Genomic DNA, 12,096 nt, shown 5'->3' with positions numbered 1-12,096 from the left:
TTATATGAACTGTGTGTGTAGGGGAGGGGGGGGGGGTTGAGGGAAAAGACAAAAAAGGAATGGAGGGGATAGGACGGAATGAAAACAAAGAAATAGTTATATATACACTACTGGCCATTAAAATTGCTACACCACGAAGATGACGTTCTACAGACGCGAAATTTAACCGACAGGAAGAAGATGCTGTGATATGCAAATGATTAGCTTTTCAGAGCATTCACACAAGGTTGGCACCGGTGGTGACACCTACAACGTGCTGACATGACGAAAGTTTCCAACCGATTTCTCGTACACAAACAGCAGTTGACCGGCGTTGCCTGGTGAAACGTTGTTGTGATGCCTCGTGTAAGGAGCAGAAATGCGTACCATCACGTTTCCCACTTTGATAAAGGTCGGATCGTAGCCTATCGCGATTGCGGTTTATTGTATCGCGACATTGCTGCTCGCGTTGGTCGAGATCCAATGACTGTTAGCAGAATATGAAATCGGTGGGTTCAGGAAGGTAATACGGAACGCCGTGCTGGATCCCAACGGCCTCGTATCACTAGTAGTCAAGATGACAGGCATCTTATCCGCATAGCTGTAACGGATCGTGCAGCCATGTCTCGATCCCTGAGTCAACAGATGGGGACATTTGCAAGACAACAACCATCTGCAGGAACAGTTCGACGACGTTTGCAGCAGCATGGACTATCAGCTCGGAGACCGTGGCTGCGGTTACCCTTGACGCTGCATCACAGACAGGAGCGCCTGCGATGGTGTACTCAACGACGAACCTGGGTGCAAGAATGGCAAAATGTCATTGTTTCGGATGAACCCGGGTTCTGTTTACAGCATCATGATGGTCACATCCGTGTTTGGTGACATCGCTTCCCCAGGAGGTTAGCATGAGAAAGGCCCTCGCAATATTCATATCGCAAAACGTATGGTCTCCCAGAGGCTGGCAGGGACTGAATTTATTTTCTATTTTTTGATCTCTCCTCCAGGTTCATGGCCAATGCATCGAATGTACTAGCTGGCAATGCTCCGAGTTCTTAAACTGTAGAAGATACGCAAACATCTGGTCTCCCAGAGGCTGGCAGGGACTGACTTTATTTTCTATTTTTTGCTCTCTCCTCCAGGTTCATGGCCAATGCATCGAATGTACTAGCTGGCAATGCTCGGAGTTCTTAAACTGTAGAAGATACGCAAACATCTGGTCTCCCAGAGGCTGGCAGGGACTGATTTTATTTTCTAATTCTTGCTCTCTCCTCCAGGTTCATGGCCAATGCATCGAATGTACTAGCTGGCAATGCTCCGAATTCTTAAACTGTAGAAGATACGCAAACATCTGGTCTCCCAGAGGCTGGCAGGGACTGGCTTTATTTTCTAATTTTTGCTCTCTCCTCCAAGTTCATGGCCAATGCACCGAATGTACTAGCTGGCAATGCTCCGAGTTCTTAAACTGTAGAAGATACGCAAACATCTGGTCTCCCAGAGGCTGGCAGGGACTGATTTTATTTTCTAATTTTTGCTCTCTCCTCCAGGTTCATGGCCAATGCATCGAATGTACTAGCTGGCAATGCTCCGAGTTCTTAAACTGTAGAAGATACGCAAACATCTGGTCTCCCAGAGGCTGGCAGGGGGACCGAGTTTTATTCTCCCACCTCTTTAAAGCTCACTGTAAGACGCCTCCAGGTTCATGGCCAACGCATCAGATATACTAGCTGGCAATCATCCGAGTTCTTAAATTGTACAAGAAATGCTCAGATGAGGCACAAAAAACAATCTGTTTCGCTTTTTAGAATGTGCTAGATGGCAAGCGTTTGAGTTTCTTAACCTGTACCAAGTATGCTGATAGGGGTAAAAAGTTTACTTTGCAACACTGTTTTATTTCCTTAATATCGGTCTCTCTCTCTCTCTCTCTCTCTCTCTGTCTCTCTCTCTATGCTAACATGCAGTAACAAAAAACGTTTTGGCACATGTAAGGATAGTATAAAATCCTCTAAAAGTGTGTCAGAGGTTCCCAGTTTGCGAGAGTGTCGAGTACGAGCCAGTACTGACATCACTACTAGCACCATCGATCTCAACACTATCATTATCGATTTTATTCATCGATTCCTTTGGAGACACATACACACAAGAATCCAAAATGTAAGTACAACATATATATAGCTTACAGTAACTACTAATTATCATCATATATTTTTCCTATGATTACTTGACTCAAGAGAACAAAGGATGCGCCTCGTTCAATTTTACAGAATGTGAAGCAGCTATGCAAGGAAGGAAGCGCAAAACTTACGCAGCGGTTGCCTGCTTTAGAACTGGGCGAAAAGTAGCCAATAGTGAGTGCGAGGCGCACAACAACGAAATCCGGAGCAGCTGTCGTCGTTCACGTGCAGGACTGCAAAGTGTATCTTCCGGCACGCTTTTCCGCTCTCACCGAAGAAGAACTTGAGGTTTTAAACTCTGTTTACATCGCGGGAGGACAAACAGTGCATATATAATTGACTTCGAAACTGTTTATGTAAATACTAATTAACAAGACGAAACTATCGATCGTCGGGAAAATATGTCTTCGTTATCGCCAATTCATCATGTTTTAGGTACTGCCTCGTACTCGACACTCTCGCAAACCGGAAACCTCTGACACACTTCCAGAGAGCTTTATACTATCCTTACAGGTGCCAAAACGTTTTTTGTTACTGCATCTGCATGTTCGCTTAGAGAGAGAGAGAGATAGAGAGAGAGAGACCGATATTAAGAAAATAAAACTGTTGCAAAATAAGCTTTTTACCCCATCAACATACCTGGTATAGTTTAAGAAACTTAAAAGTTTACCAACTAATGAAACGATAACAGAGACCGAATACCAAAGAGTGTGCAGTGTTTGGAATGCATTCAATTATAAGACACTTGGAGAATACTCAGATTTATATTTAAAGGTCGATGTTTTACTCATTGCAGATGCGTTTGAGAACTTTCGCAGTCTTTGCCTTAGGACATGTGAACTGGATGATGCTCATCATATTACTGCACCTGGTTTGGCATGGGACGCTTTACTGAAAACTGCTACAGTAGAATTGCAGGTCGTTACCGACACTGAACAACATCAGTCTATCTAACGTGGTATCAGAGGTAGAATTGTTCATTGCTCATGTCGACATACTACTGCAAACAACAGGTTCATATCTCGTTATAACGAAAACATTGATGAATCTTACATTATATATTTCGATGTTAATAGCCTCTGCAGTTGGGCAATGATGCAACACCTTCCTGTCTCAGAATTTGCATCGGTTGACTCAAAGGGAAAGAGTTTGAATACTTTTGATGTGAGGAACATACCGGATGATCCTGATGTGGGCTACATTTTAGAGATTGATCTTGAATACCCTGAAAGTATTCATGATCTACATTCTGATTTACCATTATGCGCTGAGAAATTGCTACCACCAGCTAGGCGCACCAGCAACAATCCTAGTGTTACAAAAAAAATAATTTTCTTCTTTGCATGATAAGAAAAATTATGTGATACACTTCAGAAATCTAAAACAGTGCCTGAAGCACAATATGGTGTTGAAAAAATTTCACAGAATACTGTTGTTTAGACAAGCACCATGGATGAAATTATACATTGAAATTAATGCAAAGGAACGTATGAAGCCAACAATGATTTTGAAAAAAATTTCTTCAGGCTCATGAATAACAGAGTCTAAGGCACAACTATGCAGAATATATGAAAGATGAGTGACATAAGAATAGCAACATCCTGGAAAGGTAGATATTTAGCATCTGCATTAATTTCGAAACTTAATTTCAAAAGGAGTGCTATATTTTTTAAAAAATTAGTTGCTGTTGAATTAAGCAAACTTAACATAGTGTTTGATAACCCATTAGCAGTAGGAATAGCGATTTTAGATATTTCAAAGACTCTTCTTGTAAAATTTCATTGTGAATTTCATTATGAATATATGCTAAAAAAGTTTCCCTGTAAATAATAAATATCAGATTTCACTTATAAATAAAAAGAAAGTTGGATTATTGAAAGATGAGTGAAGTGGTGATCATATTGTTGAATTTATCGGTCTACAAGCTAAAATGTATGCTCTCGCGACTGAATCACAGCGTGTAATGCGCAGAGCAAAAGGAGTGAAACAGTCTGCTGTTAATCAGCTAACCATTGATCATTATTGACAATGTGTTTTGAAATCTAATGTTAAATCAACTGTATAGTGTATTAATCAATGCAAAGGCCATGTAGTTTCCACTGTTAAGCAACATAAGCTAGGTTCATGAGCACAAGATGATAAAAGTTTTATACTGTCAGATAAAATGAATACCTTAGCATGGGGTCACTATCACTAGAAAAGAATAATAATAATAATAATAATAATAATAATAATAATAATCCCGTGGAGGCCCGGGAAAAGAATAGGCCTCCGGTATGTTCTGCCAGTCGTAAAAGGCGACAAAAAGAACAAACCACTAATAGGGCTAACCCCCCTTTTAGTGTGATTACTTGGTTCAGGACAGAACTAAAGAAGCCTCGGACAAGTGCCGTCATGGTCGGGGACGATGCTTGAACCCTATGCCCGCCCACAATGGTAACGAAACTGCTAGCCAACTGGAAAAGGATTTAAATCCGAATAGAGGTGTTTTGCAGGATATGCTTCCTGCAACCACCCTAGAAGGAAAACAAAGACAGAGGATGAGATGGTCAGATGAAGTTAATCGACACCTCATGTTCTGTTATTACCAAGCAACGAACCTAGGAACCAACACAACTGGATACAGATCACAAGTATACACAACATTTATTACCAGATACCCGGAATTAAAATTTTTAACAGAACAACGACTAGCTGATCAGATCCGTGTAATAATCAAAAATAACAGGATACCCCAGTCAGAATTAGAAAACATCAAACAACAAGTACAACAAATACTGGAACAAAATAATGTGCAATCAGAAGAGGAAGAAAACACAGTAATGGACTCAAACATCCCAGAGCAAACAAACAAAGACCAACACGCATCAATTAAACAATCAGAGGAAAACGAAATCTTAAGACAGCCACCAGAACAAGCACAAATAGAACACGAAGAGAGACACGTGTTAGATATAGAAGAGAAATTTCAGCTGACATATATAGAATACAAAGACACAAATACAGATATTAGACCATTCTTGCATAGACCGCCAAATAACCCACAAGTCGAAACAACAATAAAAACTATCAACACAATCATACACAACAAAATAAATGAAAACACAACTATGGAAGAGTTACAACTACTGGTTTATATAGGAGCACTCACTACACTAAATATACACACTAGGCAGAGATCAGAACAAACCAACACACAGAAGAAACGCACAAAACCAGCATGGCAACACAGGTTACAGATCAGAATAGAAAAACTGAGAAAAGACATCGGACAGCTAACACAATTTATAAGAAATGAAATATCAGACAAAAAACGAAAAAGGTTAGGTAAAATCTCACAACAAGAAGCAATAGAGCAATTAGATGAAAAAAAGCAGAAATTGCAAGCATTGGCCAAACGACTTAGAAGATACAAAAAAGTGAAAATAGAAGGAAACAAAACCAAACATTCATCACAAACCAAAAGAGATTTTACCAAACAATGGATAACACACACATTAAAATAGACAATCCACCAAACATAACAGACATGGAACACTTCTGGAGCAGCATATGGTCAAACCCGGTACAACATAACAGGCATGCACGGTGGATACAAGCAGAAACAGACACATACAAGATGATACCACAAATGCCTGAAGTGATAATTTTGCAACATGAAGTCACCCGAGCAATTAATTCTACACACAATTGGAAAGCCCATGGAAATGATAAAATAGCAAATTACTGGCTAAAGAAGTTCACCTCAACACATTCACATCTAACTAAATTATTTAACAGTTACATTGCAGACCCATACACATTCCCTGATACACTTACACAGGGAATAACATATCTGAAACCTAAAGATCAAGCAGACACAGCAAACCCAGCTAAATATCGCCCCATAACATGCCTACCAACAATATACAAAATATTAACTTCAGTCATCACACAGAAATTAATGACACATACAACACAGAACAAAATTATAAATGAAGAACAAAAAGGCTGCTGCAAAGGAGCACGAGGATGTAAAGAGCAACTGATAGTAGATACAGAGGTGACATATCAAGCTAAAACTAAACAAAGGTCCCTACACTACGCATACATCGATTACCAAAAAGCCTTTGATAGTGTACCCCACTCATGGTTACTACAGATTTTGGAAATATACAAAGTAGATCCTAAATTGATACAGTTTCTAAACACAGTAATGAAAAACTGGAAAACCACACTTAATATCCAAACAAATTCAGATAACATCACATCACAGCCAATACAGATTAAGCGTGGAATATACCAAGGAGACTCATTAAGTCCTTTCTGGTTCTGTCTTGCTCTGAAGCCACTATCCAACATGCTAAATAATACAAATTATGGATACAATATTACTGGAACATACCCACACAAAATCACACATTTGCTATACATGGATGATCTAAAACTACTGGCAGCAACAAATCAACAACTCAACCAATTACTAAAGATAACAGAAGTATTCAGCAATGATATAAATATGGCTTTTGGAACAGACAAATGTAAGAAAAATAGCATAGTCAAGGGCAAACACACTAAACACGAAGATTACATATTGGATAACCACATCGACTGCATAGAAGCGATGGAAAAAACAGATGCCTATAAATACCTAGGATACAGACAAAAAATAGGAATAGATAATACAAATATTAAAGAAGAACTAAAAGAAAAATATAGACAAAGACTAACAAAAATACTGAAAACAGAATTGACAGCAAGAAACAAGACAAAAGCTATAAATACTTATGCTATACCAGTATTGACCTACTCATTTGGAGTAGTGAAATGGAGTGACACAGACCTAGAAGCACTCAATACACTTACACGATCACAATGCCACAAATATAGAATACATCACATACATTCAGCAACAGAAAGATTCACATTAAGCAGAAAGGAAGGTGGAAGGGGATTTATAGATATAAAAAACCTACATTATGGACAGGTAGACAATTTAAGAAAATTCTTTCTAGAACGAGCAGAAACTAGCAAAATACACAAAGCAATCACTCATATAAATACATCAGCTACACCATTGCAATTTCATAACCACTTCTACAACCCTTTAGATCACATAACATCAACAGATACAAAGAAAGTAAATTGGAAAAAGAAAACACTACACGGCAAGCACCCGTATCATCTAACACAGCCACACATAGATCAAGACGCATCCAACACATGGCTAAGAAACGGCAATATATACAGTGAGACGGAAGGATTCATGATCGCAATACAGGATCAAACAATAAATACCAGATATTACAGCAAGCATATTATTAAAGATCCCAATACCACAACAGATAAATGCAGACTTTGCAAACAACAAATAGAAACAGTAGATCACATCACAAGCGGATGTACAATACTAGCAAATACAGAATACCCCAGAAGACATGACAATGTAGCAAAAATAATACATCAACAACTTGCCATAAAACATAAACTAATAAAACAACACGTTCCCACATACAAGTACACACCACAAAATGTACTGGAGAATGATGAATACAAATTATACTGGAACAGAACGATTATAACAGATAAAACAACACCACATAACAAACCTGACATCATACTCACCAATAAAAAGAAGAAATTAACACAACTAATTGAAATATCCATACCCAACACAACAAATATACAGAAGGAAACAGGAGAAAAAATTGAAAAATACATCCAACTGGCTGAGGAAGTCAAGGACATGTGGCATCAGGATAAAGTCGACATTATCCCAATTATACTATCAACTACAGGAGTCATACCTCACAATATTCACCAGTACATCAATGCAATACAACTACATCCAAACATATATATACAACTACAAAAATCTGTAATTATTGATACATGTTCAATTACCCGAAAGTTCCTAAATGCAATATAACATATACCATACAGTTACAAGGAAGTCACGCTTGACCGAGGTCCGCGTCACGTTCCATTTTTAACCAGACTTAAGTCTGAGAAAAAAAGTCAATAATAATAATAATAATAATGGTGGTGGTGGTGGTGGTGATGGTGATGTGTAAAAATAAACACAAGAAATATTATTTGTAAAAGTTAAATATTAAAATTTTTTAAGTGATTTAGTTTGTCGAAAAATAAAAACATATATTACATAAATGTGAGTTTGTAACTGTTTGATTTTGTGGAAAAAATAAATAAATAAACTTAATTCAATAATTACTTCATTTTATTTTATCTGAAAGTTCCTTTCTACAACCTTCACAGTTCATTTTAAATGGAGGTGATCCATCAATCTGACAATGTGCATTCAAATCATAATGTTTATAGCAATTTTCATACTTAGAAATAATATCATCATTCTGAAATATTTATGGTAACCTGTTAAAGTTGTATGAAATGTCACATAAAGAGGGTAACAATTGCTTAGGAAACAGATAATAATCAATTCCATTCAAATTTTTAGATCCTGCTACAAGTTTACCATAAATTTCACAAATCAGTTTGCAAACATTTTTCGATTTGATCCAAACAAACAAGAAGAATACATCAGCAGTGTCAGTCTCAGCAGTAGCAGCAGCTCGCTCGTCGAATCCATAGTCTTCCAATTGTAGCATTTTAACGTCTTCAGGGATAATTAGTTTCAAAATATTTAGGATAAGTGGACACAGTAGACTTCACGTAAACACCAATGTTTTACAGTCACAGATTCCATAATCAGAACTTGTAGTACACATTCGTTTCCATCAATGAAATTAGTGACTAACACTCTCAATGAATGTTGGTCTGAATTAATGTTAATTATCATAACTTTGTTCACATTTATTCCTTTAGCTACTGGACTGATAAGATGCAAATGGTGAAATGAATGTAGCTCTCTACACATTTCTCTCTTTCTATATTTGACTACGCTTTGTGACCTGATTTTTCACAGGCAGTATCTCTTTTTCCCCTGGTGAAATATTCTTCTAAATTCTTACATTTGTCCTCTAGCCATCTGCCTTAGTCATATTCCAAATCCCATCCATTTCATTTTTTAGATGTTTGCATTCCCTTTCACCTAATTTATTTGATGCATTTTTATATTTTCTTATTTCATCAATTTAGTTCAGTATCTCCTGTGTTGACCAAGGATTTCTACTAGGCCCTGTCCTCTTACCTATTTGATCCTCTGCTACCTTCACTATTTCATCTGTCAAAGTTACCTATTCGTCGTATACTGTATTAATTTCCCCTGTTACTGTGAATCATTGCCTAATGCCCCCTCTGAAACTCCCAGCAATTTCTGGTTCTTTCAACTAATGTAGGTTCAGTCCCTTTTTGAAATTTCTTTAGTTTTAATCTACTGTACATAATTAATGAAATGTGGTCCACTGTTCTTTTCCTATCACAGCAAACATATTTCTGTTCATGGCACTAGGATACATTATGGCCACCCACTCACAATTTGATCCTATGTCATGTCTCTAAGTCCATCATCATCTTACAAGGTGGTTGATGGACCTCGTTTGTTGAATATGAAATGTCGAATCGAAACAACGTCAGCCGTCTAAATTTCGAGATGTTATATGTGTTGACCAACCAGTTTCGCCGCTACATTACGAAAATGGTGCCAATGGCTCTGAGCACTATGGGACTGAACATCTGAGATCATTAGTCCCCTAGAACTTAGAACTACTTAAACCTAACTAACCTAAGGATATCATACACACCCTTACCCGAGGTAGGATTCGAACCTGCGACCGTAGCAGTCGCGCGGTTCCGGACTGAAGCGCCTAGAACCGCTCGGCCACCGCGGCCGGCCGCTACATTACATCTTTTTTTTATTTTGATCCTACGTCTTCCACTGGTTCTGCTCTTACGAATAGTCTCTCTTCCCGATCTAGGTCCAACAAAGCACAGCATAATTAACAACTACGCTCTTCGCTTGGCCGTTTAGAAACAATCAGTACGTAAAAGTGAAGGCACGAAACACCAGACAGTGCTAACATGATCGACACTGACTTACACACACACAAACACACACACACGCACGCACGCAGCTGGATGTTGAGCTCCCGCGTGCCAGTGTGGTCTGGCGCCAGAGACTGCTATCGACCGCACGCAACTTCGCGGCTGTTCCAGCACTCGGCAACTCGGGCAACGTTGGCGCCAACTTGGCTGGCGCCAGCTCGTTACGTACGGCCGGCGCAGCGCTCATACCGGGCCAGCTGCATTTCGTCACACCCGCGTCTGGAATACCGCACTTGGCTATTCAAATTTCGCCCATCTGGGAAAGGCATACGTTTATTACTTCCGTGTACACCGCTGCAATATAATTTCACGCGTGTTTCTGTACTCTGTTCGACTTGGCAGCATTCTTATTTGAATTTCTGCCTGGTGTGCGGAAACTGAAGCGTTGGGGTAATGTACCACTAAACCACAAAGACGTGGACGGTAGCGGAAAAAATTAAGGTCTGTGACAGTTTTAATGTAAAGTGTTTCCGCCCGGAATCAAACTGGGGACCTTTTGCGTGTTAGGCACACGTGATAACCGCTACACCACGGAAACTGCTACCCTCTGTGCTGCACCTCAGATTGAACTCGTAGGAAAATCGCTGTTTTGCCGTAAAAGTCACTTTGCGGAAACGCACCGTGCAAGTACTTCCACTCGTCTGCAACAATCGACAACACCTTTGGCAGTCTGAATGCCATCACGAGTAAGAGCTTAAGTGGTGAAAGAAAATGCTCGCGTGCGAGTTCTCAGTAGCATGATTAGCTCTATCTCTCCGTACGAGATACCGTCGATTCGAACAGTCGTTATTGCAAAAAGATTTCACCAAAACCAGTCACTTCGTTGGCAGCACGGAGTTTGGGCCCAGGGGTTATCAGCCCACATGCCATTCAAATTTCAAATTTAAAGTCCCCTCATGTAGACACTTAATTGAACACAGAGACTGTATGACAGAAAGCGCTAAGTTGAGATAGAAAAGGAATGACGGGGAGACGGGTGTCTATTGATACACCCATCTCGGCTTTCGAAGTAAATCATTCCCTACAGCAACGCGATTTTATTTAACTTTATTTTTGTTTACACGATCTTCCTTATAATCACAGGACTAGGAAGCTCATTTGACTATCAATCTTTGCCACCAAACTCAGTTTCAAACGCCAAAAGAAAAACTGTGAGGAGACACTGATACGCCTCTGTTTCGACTAAGAATATGGAAAGACTCGCATTGCATAATTAAGTTTCCGAGCGTCATCTTATCGCGAAAGCTATATGTCCAAGGACTTGCGAAAACGTATACGAACTCACAGCTCCCTGGATACGTTCGTTGACCTTTGTTTAAGATGGTTATCGAGAAGGAAACAAATGTGAAATCTGGCGAATGTGGGCGACTGGTTTCATGGAATGAATTAATGTCTGTATATAAACATAATCTTAATACAACTTAAACATATTGGCTTATTCTCATATTGACTAAGTGGTATGCCAGATTTTACCGGGAACTGCATGGATTCTGATCTATCCTTAACAGATTTGCGAGTCTCCACTCATGTCCACAACAGTTTGTTTGTGGCCACTGGCGGAAGGAATTCTTTCACGGCGAGAAGGAGATGGGTTGCTGCTATGGTACAGAAACAAGGACGTAGCCAAAGGGTGAGGAGGAAGTAGACGCCTCCCCCCCCCCCCCCACCCCCTATCAACTGAACTAAATTACACGCAATGTGGTTGCCGTGTAGAGAAACTGAAAGATACAAGGGACGACCAAAAAGTTTTTGTATGCGGTCGTTACTGCAACGTATAAGCAATGTAGTGCGACTCCGATTCATTGCTGGCGTATAAGCATTGACATGAAGGTAAGGGATTGGTGTGGAATTCGTGTCTTTCCGAAGGGAGTGCGGTAAATGCGAAAGCGTGAACTATGGCGCCGTTGTTACCGAACGCGTCGAAACGAGACGAGCGTGCTAT

At 39.5% G+C, this 12,096-nt stretch overlaps 1 non-coding gene across 1 annotated transcript; it reads right to left on the bottom strand.

The window, feature by feature from the left end:
* Positions 1–10,619: 10,619 nt before the first annotated feature.
* Positions 10,620–10,692, bottom strand: Trnav-aac (transfer RNA valine (anticodon AAC)). Its single transcript has one exon. It is a non-coding gene; the product is annotated as a tRNA-Val (tRNA).
* Between the last annotated feature and the right edge of the window lie 1,404 nt (positions 10,693–12,096).

This window comes from Schistocerca serialis, chromosome 4 (genome assembly GCF_023864345.2).
Source record: "Schistocerca serialis cubense isolate TAMUIC-IGC-003099 chromosome 4, iqSchSeri2.2, whole genome shotgun sequence".
In the NCBI taxonomy this organism is placed as follows: Eukaryota; Metazoa; Arthropoda; class Insecta; order Orthoptera; family Acrididae; genus Schistocerca; species Schistocerca serialis.
Note: the sequence above shows the minus strand (reverse complement) of the source record. Positions and strands in the feature narration are given on the sequence as shown.